The sequence below is a fragment of the Anas platyrhynchos genome, chromosome 1, assembly GCF_047663525.1.
Source record: "Anas platyrhynchos isolate ZD024472 breed Pekin duck chromosome 1, IASCAAS_PekinDuck_T2T, whole genome shotgun sequence".
Taxonomy (NCBI): domain Eukaryota; kingdom Metazoa; phylum Chordata; class Aves; order Anseriformes; family Anatidae; genus Anas; species Anas platyrhynchos.
In genome coordinates, this window is record NC_092587.1 from 94,684,277 (window position 1) to 94,702,428 (window position 18,152).

The 18,152-nt window shown below is 39.1% G+C and overlaps 1 long non-coding RNA gene across 3 annotated transcripts in view; it reads left to right on the forward strand.

Annotated features, from left to right (window-relative positions):
* Window positions 1–900: 900 nt before the first annotated feature.
* LOC106016517 (uncharacterized) overlaps window positions 901–18,152 on the forward strand; it is a 34,168-nt gene continuing 16,916 nt past the window's right edge. Inside the window, exons 1-4 of one of the 3 annotated variants that reach the window (XR_005261500.2) lie at window positions 901–1,622; window positions 2,268–2,345; window positions 4,161–4,358; window positions 13,210–13,376. This is a non-coding gene — a long non-coding RNA (uncharacterized lncRNA). Of the gene's footprint in view, window positions 1,623–2,267; window positions 2,346–4,160; window positions 4,359–7,905; window positions 8,977–13,209; window positions 13,377–18,152 lie in introns of those variants that run through there. The other 2 variants (XR_011803887.1, XR_011803894.1) reach the window with 2 other exon arrangements.

Genomic DNA, 18,152 nt, shown 5'->3' on the forward strand with positions numbered 1-18,152 from the left:
CCATTTAATCCTAGCTCTTTCAGTGGGAATAGAAGGTGTAAGATCATAAGTAGTAGCTTGGCAGCTATAAGCAACTGCCTTAAGCATCTTAGATCAATTTATCTGTAGGCTGTGTGGAAGTCACAGGATAAGTTAATACTGGATGTGAGAGACAGTTGTACCTTTCCATGATCAAAAAGGTCAGAAGAAAGAGCTTGACAGCCAGGTAGCCAATAAACATAATTTTTGCCTTGTATGGATCAATATAAGTTTGTGCTTTTGTATCTCGTTACCTTAGATGGATTAAGATACTGGATATTATTAAGATAATAAAAGTCAGTTTTGGCATCATCATAGTTGTCCTTGAAACTCTGTAGTTCACAGAGTTGGAGAGGTTCCTATTTGTAGATAACAAATGTTTCTTGAAACCTGGTTGCTGAAATGCAAGAAGATGTCTGCCCTATCAGGTATTTGTATTTTTCCCATTAGGTTTTGTATGAATTTTCTTTACTCATGATTTTTTTCTATCTTCTTTTGTATTGCTTTCATTTTCTCTCTGTACCTACTCCCTCTCTTCATGTTTTGTTAATGACAGTTATTATCACAGTAGAAATAAAGCTTCCCTAGCTTTGTTCTGATTTTTTATTTTTAATCAGACAACACATCTGGGTATGCTCAGTAACTGATATTTTTGCAGTAATCTTTTTGGAATTGGGCATATAAAAGTTGGGAGACAGATTTTGCAGAATGTCAGCTAAAGCATCTTCCTCTTCCATTCAAATATCTGTTTAGTGGTAGTGAAAAAAAACCTCTAATTGCCTCTTTCTAATTTAAAATGGCCTGTAGTTTATTTTCCTCCTCTTCTCCCACTTAGAGCAGCTGTGGTCTATTAGGCTCTCATCCCTCCCTGCCTTTGTGCTCAATAGCTCCGTTATGATGGGGGGCTTCCAAGAAGTAGCACTGCCTCCTTTTCACAGCACCTGAAAAGAAATCCTGTTCTACGCGGCTTAAGCTTTGCTTCCATTTACGTGATTGTAAATGCAGAACAACTGCAAAGGAGTCAGTCCTGTCACTGTATTTATACTGGGGTAGGAAGGTGGTCAAAAAAAAGCCCAAGTTTGCCATTTAATCTCTATAATCTCTATACACTCTGTAAATTTCATTGTCAGGGTGATATTCTCTTTCAGGTTGATTTTAGCCAATAATCTGAGGCCATTTCTGTTGTAATAATTCCTGTTCTGTGACTTTATTGTTGCATGCTTTGTTTCATCATTGAATATTTTTGTGGACAGGATGTCTTTAGGATAAATTGTTTTCATTTAATATAAAGTATTCCCAGATCTTTACTTTTTCAGCCTATATGCAGTCTGTATTTTGAATACTTCTTTTCTTTCTTTCTTTTTCTTTATATTGCATCGACTAATGTCTTATTATGGGAATAAAGTTGTGTAGTTTAGCTTTGTCCCCTTCTGATTGAACCCCTGCTGTAATATCTAGTGGGTTTCATACATCTCTTCTCAGCACTAGGCCTACATCTGCATAATATATATTTACCATTAAAATGTTAATATTAAATATTGATTAAAACACACTGTTGTCTGAAGTGTGTGTGTCCCAGCACAGCAATTCTCTAGCGCCTGCATGTAAGTACTTGTATTTTTATTTCACAGTTTTCTGCAATGAAATCCTGATGGTCACTTATGATGAATTATTTTAATTGCACCATGATAGGTAACACGACGTTGCTTTAAATCCCACATCCAAATAGAGGTCTCTTGCTCTGCAGAGTCTCTAATAGAAATGTAGACATTTGTTCAACTGAGTAATGGGGTAAGATCAAAACATCCAGAACAAATCAATATTAGAGACAGTCCAACATCACCTGGAGATACGCTCTTCACTGGAAAAGGCAACATGAAATGAGTCACTCTTTGGGTGGCTTTCTTTTCCCTTGTTTATTGGATGTGCTCTGACCTCTGAGCTGCTGTTGTTGTTTGTTCACTTGTTTGTCTGACTTTGGGATTCTTTTATCTGTTATTAGAAGATGGAGCTTATCGTCATAAGCCCTAAATGGCTAAAGGTGAGTTACCCCTCAGGGTAGAATTTAGCAAGTTACAGTGGCTGGAGACAAGGAGGTTTGTCTTTTCCACAAAGGGATGGATGCAGCCAGAACAACGTGAAACAGCACTTTCATTTGGGCTCTAGCTAAGAAATGAGAAGTGGTCATATTAGTTAGACCAAATGGCTTGAATCAATTTTAATGCGGCTTTCATCTTGTTTTGCTGCAGGCAGACCCTCTATGAGTGTTTCAGTTCCCAGCACCAATGCAGAACACGCACCTGTCTCCTCTTCCTGGAAAACAAGAGGTCAGGCTGGGATGCAGACATAAAAACTCCTCTTCCCTGCACCACTGCTCTCCTGAAAGCAGTTTGGTTTTCTTCTCATTTTACACAATCCACACGAAAATTTATTTTAGACAGGTTTTTTATTTTGCTTGATCACTCTGTATGTTCTGTTGTTTTTTTTTTTTTTGTTTTTGTTTTAATAGCTGTGCCTAGTGATTTTTGCCTGAATCTAATTAATGCATTTGTGAGGTGCTAGCTATTGTAATAAATAAATAGATGGCAACCAGCAGTGTTGGTGTAGGAGAAGAGATGAGGCTTGCTATTTCCACAAGCAGCTCTTGTTTGTTACTTCAGGCTATAAATTGAGCATAGGGATTAACATACAAGATGAGATCAGCATTTGAGGTGCTCCGGTATTCTCTCTCCTTACGCCCTTGTAAGCCTGGACACTTCACAGGCGATCCAAAATGCCTATGGTGATTATAAAGTGATGTGGGCTTCAGTGTTTTTGTTGTTGTTGTTTTTTTCTAACCTCAGTGATCAAGGTTGACTAATTATCTGAAAAACATATGGTTTATGGCCCATCAAACTTATGGAGATTGTGTTTTTATTTTCTTATTTATTTTGCTTATTTTTAGCGTCCTTTTGGATGTTCTTGAGAACCACAGAGAGAGATCTATTTTTAATACCCTCACTGGGTATTAAAGGTGTGTTTGGTGGAAGAAGTACTTTGCTTCCAAAAGCCTGCATGCTGTTATTTGTAACTGGAATATTAAAAACAACAGGCTTAGAAATATTTCAAAGTTCTCTAGAGAATGGAGCCTGATTCTGGAGGCTGATGGCCAGATTTTGCTACCAGGTATGAAATAAATCAGGAGTAATTCCATTGAATGCAGGGCCGTTACTCCAGCATAACCAGGAGCAGAATGCGACCCTCAGTTTAATTCCTGAAATGGCATCTGGATTTATTGGAGCTATGCACCTCTGCAGGACCTTTCCTGCCTTTGCTGCAGCGGCAGCTTGATGTAAATCAGATTTCCTTGCAGCTGGGAAGAGTGCTGATTATATACGAAGCTCTAATAATGTTTTCTGGAGTTTTGTGTTCCTGGGATCAGCTTAGGCAACCTTATCCTTCTGCCTGTGACCCGAAGTAAGAGAGAAGTGTTTTACAGTAGTAATAAAGAGATTACATTAGATGAAGTTATTTTCAGTAGCTATATCAGGAAGATTGAGAGTCAATTATCCTGGTCAGGTTCATCTTTAGGACACAAGCAAAGAAGAGGGCTGAGTCATTTATACAGTACTAGAAAAAAAAGATTTAAAGATACTGTGTTTGCACTAACTACTTGGGCCTTATCAGAGGGGATAACTCCTAGTTAGGTCACTGCTCATATTTTGGGAGCTGAAGTCAGTCTCTTTTGGAGCACTCCTTGATCTCTTGGTCTGTCTTACTCAGCAGAAATAAAACAGGCTGTGTGGCTTTTATCACCTGTGGCAGTGAATATGTGGTAGGAAAAACAGCACTGAGGCTCCCAGTAGTATTCCTGGGCTGTGTTTTGCAAATTTCTTGTATGTCGTGAACTCTGCTTTGGCTGATTTCAGAAAACTTTCCAATGTACTCTGCTGACCCTGAAGGCACTCTCACAGATGCATGTAAGTTGTGTATATACAATTTCTGTAAGGGAAGATTATAGCTCTTTAATAATAATTACAAGGCTTGGAAGACTAGCTTTCCAAAAGTAACTTTTGCTATTTAAGAGCCCTGGCTTTTTTCAGTGGAGGACAAATGTGTACTGCTATATCTCTTATCACGTTTTTTTTTTTTTTTTTCTGCAGAGGGAAATGTTGCATGAAGAGAGGCCATATGCAACGACATGTCAATCTGCTACCTATTTTTAAATATTCACATAACCCCCACTTATTGGAAAGAAAGATGTCTATTCTGAGAAAGTGACAGCTGAATCAGTAACCTCTGCCTCTCGCAATTACAAGAAGCTGATGATCAGCTGGCGGATGGGACTGTGCAGTTGGAAGGTAAGATTTGTGAAGCACTGCGGATGTAAACTCACTGAAGAGCTTCTCAGTATGTGCCCTGGTTACTCTGTCCACGAGACTTTGTCTGTGTTTTGGCACCCTTTAGTTATCTTGTCAGGCAGCTGCTTCCTTCTCTGTGTTCCTCTGTGCTTTTATTGCGTTTTTTGTATGTTAAAATTTTGCCCTCTTTGGAGCACTGAACTGTTCTCAATCAAAGTGATGTGGAGTGTTTGATTTCTATTTGACAGAATGATAGAAATACAAATCCTTCCAGGACGCAGTGGCGTCAGGGAAGCATTATTATGTTTTCAGCAGCTTATGATGTGCCTGGAAACATACATAATTTTTCTTTTCTACTCCTTTTCCTTCCTTACTGGGGACAGTAAGGCACTTATGAATTGGGTTGTTTATAGTGAGGAGATTTCAGTCAAGTTTTACTTCCTCTTCGCCTTGTGTGAATTGGCAGGTGACTGCCTTTATATACTGTCTTCTGGCACAACTTAAAATGGTCTGATTATCCAAAGCATGAACCTAACAAGTGTAACCATCACTTGATCTGTCATTCTGAAGTGAGCATGTCTAATTACAACCCAACGTTTTATTCTGGTAGCATTGATTCACCAGAATTGATAGTGTTTCGGTAAGTACCTCTGTCTTCAGTCTCTCTACTCAACAGCCACTTCATCTTAGCAGTAGCTGTTGAACTCCTAAGGTAGCTGCCCTTGAAAATTTAAGGGAGGGGGCAACAACCCTCTAAAACTGGCATTAACTTTACTTTGGAGCAGCTCACTGGTTTTGGTGAGCCTCGGTGAAATTCATCTACAACTACACCTGATGGGGAAAAGTCATGGAGTGGATCAGGGTGTTTTTCTGTTGAGATCCAGAACCTGAATGTGATTTACCCCTGCTCTGCTTCTGTCCAGCCAGGCTGCTCTGGCGGTCGGTGTGGCGGTCGGTGTGGCATCCTATTAGTATGTTTACGTGGTTCTGTTCCTAGCTGTTGTAAATCAGAAGCTGTTTCGCTGAACTTCTTACTTGAGCTGTGCGATACCAGTGCAGATGAGGAAAGGATTCTGCCTATTACATGGTCTCATTGGATGTCAGCAACAAATTCCTGTTTGTTGGCATATAAGTACCCCAAATCAAGCTGCAACTTGAGTGAGAATTTCTTTAAATAGCTTTACTGATTAACAAACAATATCAAGAAAGAGCAAGGATTCCCCCAAATTTTTGGTGTTTCTCTGAAGATATTGTGAGGGAACAGGTGACGGAGAATGGTTTCTCCTGCCTTTGAAAGGGCTTTGGTGTGCCTGAGACAACTGGCTGCCCATAACAGTGGATGGCAGACCCACTACACTCCCAGGTAGTCTGAAAAATCTGGGTGCCTCTGCAAGCTCATTTCTGGCAAGAGGTAAAAAAGGTCTCATTCTTTTAAGTACATGTCCTGTTGTCTAGCACTGATTCGCAAGGCTGCTCTCTCTTCTGCCCATTTTCTTCCGCTACTGAAGCGTGGAGCCTTGTTTAGGGAATTTTCTTCCCTTTCTTCACCACTGAGTTGTTTAGCTGGCTGTCAGAGCAGAGCTGTTCCTCTGCTCAAGACAAATTGAATAGAGGTAAAACAGCAAAATTAGGAGACTGCTGTCTGACATTTGGATGGTGGCAGGGTGCTTCAAATTCCTGGCATGACTATGCAGGGTTAAAAGAGCTTAAACTTAAAAACAATGAAATGTGCATGCTTCAGGGGCTTCCTATCTACTTATCCTGTCTGTGAGGAATTAATAAGTTAGAAGCATTCAGCTCAGAGTGGTGGCTTGGTTGCATGCCTTTCATTATGTAGCTGAAGCATGAGGAGACTGTAGGTTGATGTATTTTGCACAGACTGCATCTTATGGACAGGCAGACTTTTCTTTTGATGCACTTTCTTTAATCCTCTGCACTCCAACTCATCCAGCAGGTGATAAACTGTACTTGTCTGTTATGGTAAAAATATTATGCTTTCATGTGCTGACTTACCACTGAGGTCTCCAAATGTTTTGTCAACCTTTTGAGTAAGATGTTGTGAAGTAAATGTCTTTATCCTTACTTCCTACTTAAAACAAATGGAGGAAGAAATGGATGAATTGACTTGGCCAAGGTCAGTGTGTGAGTTACAAGGCCTAGAGCTTTATTTGGCACAATTATACATAGCAGTAACTCTTTCAAAATGTTTTTGTTTCTTTTAGGAGATTATCACCATTTTCATCTTAATGCCAGTTTTTGTTTGTTTGTTTGTTTTTAAGAAAAGCAGCAGGGAGATTTTCAGAGAACCTCCATGCACCTAATTCCCCGATTGCTGGATTCCTCAGCAGTTTCTTGATTCCATTCTTACATGTCTTCTGACTTCCCATCTTTCTCCATCTTCTTCCCCTCGGCCCTGATTTTTCACCCCTACCATCCAGCCCATCTCTCATTCCTCTGTAGCTTACAGAAAACAAAAGAAGCAGGATATCTAACTATAATGTTTTATTGCTTGTCCTTTCCTGGCTGTCTTTGCTCTTCTACGAGGACTTCCTAGTGTATGTGGAAAAGAGGCCAAGGCAGGGGAGTAAGGAAACATGCAGGCGCAATTTCCTTGCCAGACGAACTCAGTGATTTTGGATGACTGGAAGGCAATTACTATGGATTCTCTTTCGGTTTGCCAAAGTGCTTTGGCTGAGTTCAAATATCTGTGTCTAGTTTCTAGTCCCAAATGGGGAGCATAACAGATTTAGAGAATCTGCATATTAAAAAAAAATAAAAATTACAAGACATACACAGATAATTCATGAAGGTAATTTTGAAGTGCCATTGGCTTCTGCATTTATTGCAGACAATTCCATAGTTGATGTTTCATGAATTTTTAGTGTTGATGTAACAGTTTTCAACCTTCAAAGCAACTTTAGGAATAAAATAGTATCTTAAACCACCTCCAGAATACACATCCAGTAATAAAAAAAAAAAAATAAGAATTTTCACCTATAGAAGAGGGAAGTACTTTAGCTATTCCATACTGGAAGAACACAGTTTGTGGTGGAAGGTGTTTTGCTGCTCCTGTCATAGGCAGAAACATAAAAAGGCAGAAATGAGTAGCTCCCTCAAAATGAAGGTGGCCTGCACGACACGGGTTCGATAAACTGCCCAACTGGTAAGAAGGAATTGATAGGTGCAGGATATTTTATGACAACAATGTTCTGGTGTGCCTGTAGTGAGAAATGTAAGCATCTTAAATGCGAAGGTAATGTTGCTTAAATAATTTGTGTGTTTCTGCATGTATCTGTTTGCACAGCAGCAGCAGTTATTGGAACTGATGTTAGATATTTCTGGTGTTTTCATTTGGGGTAGGGTTTTGCTACTTGTAATTTTTTGATATGATGGCATTAGACGTTTCTCAAGCATGTGCCAAAACAAGCAACCTGATAATTGCTTTTTTGCTTTTCCATTGTTCTGTGCTATGGTAACTGCTTTAATGCTTTGTGTGTTTGCACTGACTCATTTTTCTCTTTTTTTTTTTTTTATTTTTTTTTTTTAGCGTAAAAGTTACAGCCATCTGATAGAGCACATTTGCATCATTCAGCAAGGCTTTGCACCAGTATTTCTTGCACAGCATTTCTGAATTAATATTTATATAGCTGTGATCATCTAAAATAGTCTGTACCTATGTATTTTTGCTCAACAAGTTACTAGAAGAACACTATTACAGTCGAGAAAAACAAACAACTTGGCGTTCCTGGAAGTAAAATATTTATAGAGAAAAAGCAGGTGTGAAGTCCACTGGCAATTCTTAAAGCAGCGAATGAAACACATAAAGCAGATGAGTTTTACCACTATCTCTGGATGCTGTTCAGGGGTGCTGCTGACAGCAGTAACACTCAAAGTGCTCGTGGCTGTGTTTTGCCAGAAGGTGGGAGCTCCCCATGTTCTGCTTGGTGTGCACTCCCAGCCTGTGCAAGTTCCTCAGAACAGTCCCCTGCCAGAGCCCTCGTATTACAGCTGGGCTCTTCTTCAGGAATTGTGGCTTCTAGGTGCTGAGTTCAGTGCTGCTGCTGCTGCCTCTTTCTGTCTTCTGTATTCCCAGACAGGATGCTCCTGTGGTCATAGGTTAACTGAGTGGCTGTCTCTGCACATGGGGAATCGTGGAAACCGTGGAGGTGTTGGCACGCTGTTGCATGTGTGAAGCACAGCCATCGGGAGGTGGGGGGGACTGGCCTGAGCACCTGTTTTCATTCTTGAAATATCAGTCTGGAGAGAGCCTCAGCTTTATGTCCTGAGGCCAAATTTTGTTCTGGCTGAATTTGCGCAGCTTCATTGGCATCAAAAGAGGTATGCAGATAGGTGCCAGAATGGGATCTGATATCTACAGCCATATCACATTAATATTAGATACGTGTTGTCTATTAGAGTATACTCAGAAGTTATTTTCCATCTGATTGAAACCTTAGAAAATGCTAGACTTTAAATATTCTGTGATGGATTTAATAACACTTTATCATCAAATGTCTTCTCTCAAATACTAATCATGGCAGAACAAAAAGTAAAGCAAACCTGCCTACAAATTAGTCTGTATGAAGAAATCTGTTCAATTAATAAAACTGAAAAAGAATCTAGGAATGTGGGATGAATCAAGAGGACTGACAAGTTCTTCACCTCCTCATCACTGGTTTATATGTTGTTAAAGTCATGGGGAAGGTGGCTATTAGGTGAGATGGATACTTTGCTGGATTTTTCCCTGCTCTTTGCTCTATCGAGATATCAGCATTAGAAGAGATTTGGATCAGATCTGCTTATGAGAGAAGGAAGTGAAAATGGTGAAAATACTTAAGGCAGTCTGGGGGTGCAACAACCAACAGATCTTCGTCACCTCTGTCCCCTGACAAGCAAAGCTAGTTCACCTAAAATAAGAGAGAAGAGCAGCAGCTTGTGAGTTCAGCTTATTAGGTGGTAAGTGATGCTCACACAGGAGGGCTGGGGAGCACACGCCAGGCCTCCAGTCTCCACAACAGTGAACTGAAAGGATCCCATCTGCAGGTAGCTGGAAAATTGAGGAGGAAAGGCCTGCCCCTCCAGTCTGTGTTCTTGGCACAGGGTCTTGTTGGGTACAGGCTTTGTATTTATTTGGGTTATTGGCAGATTTCCCCCAGAGAGAGCAGATCGATCTTAAAAATCCACTTGAGAACAGCAAATGCGTGGCACTGAGCTCCCATCTGCTCCCTTACACAGCAATGTTCAGCTCTACAGCAATGTTCTGCACTGCTGTATTAACACAGCTGAAAACTGTAATGGATGGTCCAATGACTACAGGGTGGTGGTAGCTGTTTATAACAAGCACTTATGTGCTTAACGTGATGTAATTGTTAACATAAGATGTCTACACAGAAATAAATCCACTTATTAAAGTGTCTGGGAGAACTGGCCAAAAAAGAAATACGATTTTCAGCAAAGCTGTTTTTTTGTTGTTTTTGTTTTTCAGAAAGCAGATCTGCTGCTTAGCAGACTCAAACCTCCTCAAAGAATAGCTTAAAATAGTAAATGCCCTCCCCGTATAGACCGAAAATCTCTACTAGAAGTCACTGACTGAGCTAGCATCCAAAGGACATAAATTTGATGTACATTTCCTTCTTTGTCATTTAAGAGCATCTCTTTCTATGTTAAACGGGGGTGGCTGATACAGAAATTACTCTGATCTTGTTTTCTAGCTCCATCTATCACTTCAGACATGACAAGGAGCTCAGGCTAGCAGTGCTTGGAGGAAGGGAAGTACAAGATTTGAAGATCATAACCCTGTCACATTACAGTTCATGGTGAGGTTGGCCATTTATACAAATTCATTCAGATGCTCCTTTCAAGACATATTTATTGTATCATACAAAACTGGCCTACAAAATGCTTGCTCAGAGCAAGATCAGAAGATTATGTATATCTTCCCCTGGGATACTTACAGAAAACAATCCTATGGGCAAACGGAAGATTTGTTTTCTGGCTTATTGCAGTATAAACAAAAAAAGCTACATATAATAAGAAAAAAAAAAGGATAATATATATTTGATGTAAAATTTGAAATGGTGTTTGCTATTTCAACAGAAAATTTCACTACTTCTCGCTTCAAACTTAAGTTTTGGTTAATGGTGATGAAAAAATGATGTATGAAAATGGACAATCAGTGTTTACTACAAGATCAGCAAAGCCTTAGAGAGCATTCAATCCTATGCAAAAATAAGACACCAATAAACTTAGTAAAATACGTGATGAAAAGTGATGCATATATATACATTAAAATGTGCTTTCCAGTTGCAGAAGAACTGTCATAAATTCAATTTCTGCCTTTGAGTTTAGGATCAGACCTTTAATCTTAAGCCAGAATTTGAGCCATACAATTTGAATGAAGTGATTCCTCAGTAAAATGATTACATTTTACTGATAGTCGTCGGAATCATCCAGTTAAAGATGCCAGCAAAGGGGATTAGTATCACAGTGATGAAAGGTAATGATGGTGCTGTGTCTGGGTCCAGGTGCCTTCAGAGAAATGTATTTTATTTTTATTAAAAAAAAAAAAAAAAAGGCCAGGAAAAAAAAAAAAGAATAATAACAGAACCCTGTTGTTTAATATAGGTGAAATGTTGGCTGAGTCGAGCAGATCAAACATTGATTCTAAAGGCAACAGAATGTTGTCAATAGTAAACATGCTGGGAAATCCGTTTCCAAAAGTTTCATTACCAATGAAGGGTTGACATGGGTATAGCAGTTCTTGCTAAAATGTCTTATTTATCTTCAGTGGTTCCTTGCATGCTGGAAGGAAGCTCCAGTTCTCTCTTTCTTCTGGCATAACTGGATTATTGCGAGAATTAACCTGTCTAGGATTTTGTATTATTTATGTGAATCAATACACCATATTTCTTAAAACCAGAGAGTGCAGCAGAGCTGGTTATAAACCTTATTAAAATCTGACCATTGTCATCAATTGGCAATTCATAAAATGATCTGTTAAAAAATCATAACCTGTAGTCTGTTGTGTCAAGAACGTTCCCCTGTTAGATCCATGCAATTTCAGTACAGCTTTTTCTTTTGTCTGTTCATATGCAGGCATAACAGTTAACGAGTGATAATTTGTAAACAAGAATATGTATTGTGCAGATAAATAGACTCCCACTGTTGAACAAGTCCTTAGCAGTTTGCATTAAAAATAAATACAGATTGGAAACTGGAATACAATATTTATTTTAACAGCAGGACTTTATCACTGGTAGCGTTCCCTGATGTTTTCAGGATTAAATAAGCGGTTTTTAAAATAGATTCAGTAGTCCAGAAGTTTGAAACAGTTTAAAACTTTTGTTAATAACAAAGGGAAAGATGATAACAATCAGCAGTTCTTCACAATATCAAGAAATAGCATCTGCATTAACTGACCGAGAATTGCCAGTTACGTCAGTCACAGGTCTGTTTACCCACTGACAATTGCAGACATAACAAGTGAAAGAAAGTAGTCACAAAGATTTCCACTGATCTCAGTACACTGAAAAATACTGGGGAAAAGGTCTTTCTTCAAGACACAAAACAGATCTGGAGTCCATACTCTATTAAAAATTCAGAGGAAAGAAGTGTAGCTATCATTACGATGTTAAATATTTCCAGTATGTACTTTTCATTAATTCAGTAAGTGCTTAAAAAAAAATCTTGTCAAAAGTTCCAAAAACTGTGAAGTTTTCTTTACTTTCCTGAGAGTATCACATCATAAAACTTGCCTTCAACAGCTATTCTCAAATTCTAGACTCAGTCCTGTTTCCCCCACTGTCGTTGACGTGCATTAGGTGAGAGAAAATATGATGCTCAGGGGATCAGTACTGGTGAACAAAACAGTTAAGCTCCAAGTTCTAGATTCGAGCCAAGCTTAGACCATAGTGGTCTTGTGAAGAGCTATCAAATAGTAACGAGAAAAGCAAGAACAGAGTGAGAAATGTTCACAAATATTCTTTTGAATAAAATTGTAGTTTTACTTTCTTTTTTGATCCACTTTTGCTTTTAAAGCATTATAGTAAAAAAAAAAAAAAAAAAAAAGTAAGAAAAATGAAAGCATTGGAAGCACTTGGACAAGAACAAGTTTGACTATGTCCTGAGTTCACAGTGAGTGTACACTGTCAGCCCACCTATTTAAGCATGCTTTGTCTTGCTCAGGCATCTAGTTAAGTCATTCCATGATTTGGGCTACTTGTCATACAGCAAGAACGTTAAAAGTCTGAATACCTCAAATATTTTGGGGGGAGGTCATGTATTGCAATTGGTTTTTGAAATAGGTATGATCTATAGTGCTGAATGGAGACAGAATTCAGGGTGACTGACCAAAAGCAAAGCAACATCAAAGGAATAAATCCACTGAGTAAGTTCCCCATTGCTGCATCCACCGCTGCATTAAGGAGATTGAGTCCATTTCTTTGGAAAAAAAGTTAAGAGAAATACTTGAAATTTCATTAAACTCATATTCTACACAAACTCCAGTAACTCAGATATGGTAGTACTTTTAATTTGCACTGTCTGACCTTGTGAGGGAATAGGGTATAGCTGCTGTTCTCCTGTACCTTTTTATACTTATCAAAAAGGCACTGCAACCTTTTATATCAGTATTTGTTCCTTGACCAAAATTTTTCATTCTGGAAAGAAAAAAAAAAAAAAGGGGGGTGGGGGGGAGCAGTTTTTAACCAGCTCACTTTACTGCAGTGCAAAGTGCTGAGATATGTATCTTGGAAGTTGTAGGGCTAATGGAATTTAGCAACATGAGAATTGTTCAAAATTTGGCCATTCTTATCAGAACACACCTAATTGCAAGCCTATGTCTTACAAACAGGAGACATAACTTACTGCAGAAGTGAAGATTTTTCCTTGGAAACCTCCGAAAGAAATCTCTGCTGCTTCCCAGTTGAGAGCTATTCTACAACACCAAAATCATTCCAGAAGGTTTAGAGTTGTAATTTGTCAGACCGCAGTTGCTCACCAGAAAAGGAATGAGTCAAGGTAAGTCAGAGCTGCTGACTGGGATCCCACATGCTTCAACCTTTCTTACTATAAGGTGACTTCTGGAAGTAATAACATTGGAATTGGACTTTTCACATCCTGTTTATCATTTGCCTAATACTTTGTCATTTATATGTGCTACTAAGGACATGCATATGCTTAACCTACCTGCCTGTGGCTTACAAAATCTTGATTTTGGTGAAAGCAGACTTCCCAGGCATCTTTTTATCTCCAGTTCACACTGAACAGTCAGGGTAAATTCAGGCTTAACAAAATTGTTCGAGGGGCATTGACGTTAAAGGTCTGCCCAGAAAACTTTGTTTTGGAGTGTAGCTGAGCAGTGAGTGTTGGGTTGCCCACTGACCATGGGGTTGACCAGAAGCTTGCAGGAGGACAGGACAGAGAAACTGAGTAGTTCAGTGTGGAAGAGATGGATTTGGAAGGACTCTAAGTCTCAGCTTTGCACAAAGCGTGGGGGACTGAAAGCAGGGAACTGCATGCAATTGTTCTGGTCAGGTTTTCCTGACTGTGGCTGTGTTTTGAGTTTTCTGAAGGAAGTGTAATTAAGCTATGCTCGGGTGCAGAGCATTAAGAGACAGCTGGGCAAGGCATCAAAAGAGGCCTCCTGGCCTGTGAGCTGCATGTACCTAGCTCTGCTTGCCTGGGATATGCTGGAGGTAGGCCTGAGTCCAGCCAGGTACTTGGCTGATCCCAACCTTGCCTTGCTGACTTAACAGCCTGACCTTAGACCTGCCTTATCACAACAGACTTGCCTGTTGATTGGGCTCAGTAGATGTTGATTACAGTCATTGAACCCACTCTGCTTGTCTTGTTTGGCTGCTGTGGCTTTTGGCACCTGATGATTAGGTCTCAGCATCAAACCGTGTGTTCCTGGTTGAGCAGTGGCCCCCACCGCAGCCTGGTGAAATGAAACACAGTGAGTAGGAGATAACGTGTTTGAGGAAGAATGAGATCAGTTTTTGAGAGGCTAGAAACAGTTGTATTACAAAGCTATTTTGTGGAGAAATAGATTTTCTCTGCCCAATAAATTTGCCACAAGGGATGATAGAAATAATCCTATTAATGTGAAGCCTCATAGGCCAACAGAACTTTAAAAGACCAGGCATCCGTGGAGGCAGACGTATCATAACTGGGTGGGCTTGGACACGAGGTATTGACTTGGGTAGTGACAAGGCAGGGCTTCATCTAAAACCAGCAGAAATGTTTCTGCTAACACGACTGAGGGGAGGATTTTACCCTCTAGAATTCAGCAGATGCATATGTTTTCAGAAGGCTAAACTATAAGGCTTTCTCTTTTGTTCTTACTATTGCCGTAGTAAAGTGCAACATATGGTTAAATTTTCTGTTGGAATATGTTAACGATGCAGACACTTGCGATAATTATACTTCTTTATCCAAACTCCCTGATTTGGCAAGTTGATCTATCAGCATTCTGGGGGATTGCGAAGATTTATTTATTTATCTTTTTTCCTTAGTGCTCATCGTATATGAAATATTTCGATTGGTTGGCAGAAAGTGCAGTTAAACATTTCAAAATGCTTAATTCTGAATTAAACATTCTGAACTTTTGAAGACATTCCTTTCCTTTTTTTGTTGTTGCATTTCTTTTTTTGAGCGATGTGTGCACTGTTTTGATTTTATTTATTTAATGGTAGCACAAATAAGTTTAATCCTTCATTTAGATGATGCCAGCTGTCCATTGTGAATGTAAATGATGAGCCAGTGGAACTGTGTGGTTGCCTTGAACAAACATGTGAAAAAGAAATGTGTTGTTGCACATTGTGCAGGTGTCTCTGTTGTGGGAATCTCTTTACTCAGAGGGTATTTAGTTGATATGTTGTACAGCTGGTCAAAGAATGCCTTTAGGCAATTTAAAAGTTTCCACAGGAAATGAAATGCTTTGATGGAGTTTGCTGCAAAACATTATTTTGTAAAATCCGGATAATTTTGACAGTCATCGTCTTAGACTCATAATGAGATCTCTTCCTCTTGTATTCAGTTTCCTTTTCTTTTCTTCTTTTTATGACATTTATACAGTACACTTCAGAGTTTTTTTTAAACAGGGATAGGCTATTTTTTTCCTCACATGGCAGGATGAATGTAGACAGTGTCTTTTAGTTTGTGGCTGGAAACCATACAGAGGGATACTAGGTAAAAGGTGTTGTGGACTCTCTATGGTGTGAAGATAGTGAAGGAAAAAAAAAAAAAAAGGTGTTGTCAATTCTGCTCAAATCTGTGGTTCAGGTGGACTTGTGACTACCTTGCTGCAGTCCAGAAAGCTTTCCAGCTTGTCGCTGCTGGTTGTGGAAGGTTTGCTCTTTTTCTCCTCCCTGTTTGTGATTACTTTTCAGTCCAGTCATGATTTATCTTTATCGCTACAGGACTATTGTACTGCTTAATACTATCTGTCTAAGAAGACTGGCCTAGTCCATGGAGCATAGACTGCGGACTCAGTCAGTCTAGCTGCGCTTCATCTGTGGATTTTTTGTCTTAACACCAGTGATTTAGTCATTCATTCATTAAAGAGACAGGGAAGCTCTGGGTGTTTGTTTGTTTTCTCTGAGTGATACTGTGACAATTAGCTGTCAGCTTTGGGTTACACCATTCAAAGGGCTGATAACCCACAAAATGGACAAAATGTAGGCCTTTGATCTGCTTGGGATGTGCAATTTTCTTTTGCTGCTGCCAGCTCCCATCTTTCTCTGTCCATATTATCAAAAAGGCTGGAAATAATTTTTTTAATCTTTATGGAAATTTCAGGTTTTCAGCACAACCTAGTCTTAGGAAGAAAACATAAATTTGCAATAAGGTGTATGTGACCAAGAACATGCTTTTAATGCAAAATCACTTTGTGAAGCTTGACTATAGTCATTGCCTGTACTTAAGTACTAACAAAAATGAATTGCTTGCACTATTACCTGTAGTGTCGTTACAAAGTGAATGCTATTTCTTTCCTTAAAGCTTTGTACTCCACAAAATACTTTTTATTTTTCTTTTTTTTTTTTTTTCCTAAAAGCCATTTCTAGATTCCTATTCCAAGGGTGCTTGGAACATGGCAGTTTAAAAGACGTATGATACCAAATAGTAAGGGGGTTCTGCAGAGTAGGATTTCTGTTACTCTAGTGGGAAATGTACACTCAACTAATTACAAATGCACTCGGAGGACTGCAGATTAAAGTAACAGTATGTTCTTTCCAGCTCCAATTTCATCAGAATAATTAAATACACCTTCAAATCCTTTTGTATTCAGCAAACTACTAAGTATGTTCTTAAGAGCCATTGAGTTCCTAGCATCTTAAATGCATTCTTGAAGTTAAATGTATTTAATAGGAAGAAGTTTGAATAGAAAGAAATCTGAAATAAATGCCTGAGTTCCTCACAGTCAAAGCTCTCAAGCAACTTAACTGAGAGCAAGTTGCTTAATGAGAAGAGTGCAAAGCATGAAATCTTAGTGACTGAGAAGAAAAGAAGTTCCCCAAAGAAGTAGCACTGTCAAAACTTTAAATACTAAAAAAAACCTTTCCGTCCTTCTTTAGTCTAACTCTAGTGGCAAAACATGAGCCATTTGAAGGAACTGTAAGAGGAGAGAAGGCTGACGTAAGGAAGAGGCAGTAACTGTGTCAAATTGTTTAACTTCTGATGTAAGAAAGCATATGACTGCACAGGGATATTTTCTTTAGCATCATCATTCAGTGTGTAATTTAATGGCATATGTTTTATGTTGGTGCCCTTTGACTGAAACCCAATGATTCAGTTCAAAATAGAGCAGCATTCGAAAGCTCACAATATTAAAATTCAAATTGAATTCAAGAAAGGTGAGGCATCCAGTTGGGTGATATAGATGACTTCCCACATAACCTCAGGTTTGGAATGCAGTATTTTTCTGTGAGTGAAGGCTACATAGAAAAGGAAAATCCCTATATTTGTGTGGAACCTAATGATCTCTGACTGGAAATACCAAGCTAAGATGGGGAGAGTTTGTGGGAGCTGCACTTAATTCTCAGGGGTGTAAAGGAGGAGAGGAAACGTCACTCTCTCTCTCCAAAGTGGTTCTAGTTCAGTATGAAAGCCCAGCTTGACCTTGCCTCATGTGGGGAAATAAGATGACATAAGCAGGATTTTCAGTGTATTGTTAGGCACTCAGATACGTGAGGAAGAGAAAGGTTATGCAAATTAATGCTTTTTTTGACTTTTTTTTTTTTTCTAGAGTGCTGACACAAAACACCGATGAGGTTTGTTGGGGGGTGTTTTAAATTAGAAACTTGGGAAGAGTTGACAGTTGATGAAGGGTACTGAGGTCACCCGAAGACATCTGGCAGGACTGTCAGTCACTAATGCAAAGGCAATTTTGCCAAGTTTAGGATAGGACAGAAAATAGAGCTGCGCTGGAGAAGGAATAGCTGGAGGTCAGAGTTGAATTCTTGAAAAGTAGCAAGGTTGCAGATGTGAACAACATCAAATTAGGCACAGGGCTAAAAGTACATGGTTTAAATTCTGGATTGCTCAAAGGCACATGCTTACAAGTCTGTTTAATTTCTGAGTTTAAGCATACACAGCAAAATTTACAGGGAAAAAAAGTAGCAGTGATACAATTTGAAGGGTATGTTGATCAGAGGCTTCCAGCAGACAGTGAACGTAACTACCCCTATTTATTGGGACCTGTGGTTTTAGGATACTGATTTTCTTTTATCCCCCTGCTGATTTTCTACTTTCAGGAACGCTAAGTCCATCTGCATGATATCTTTAATTTCTTGC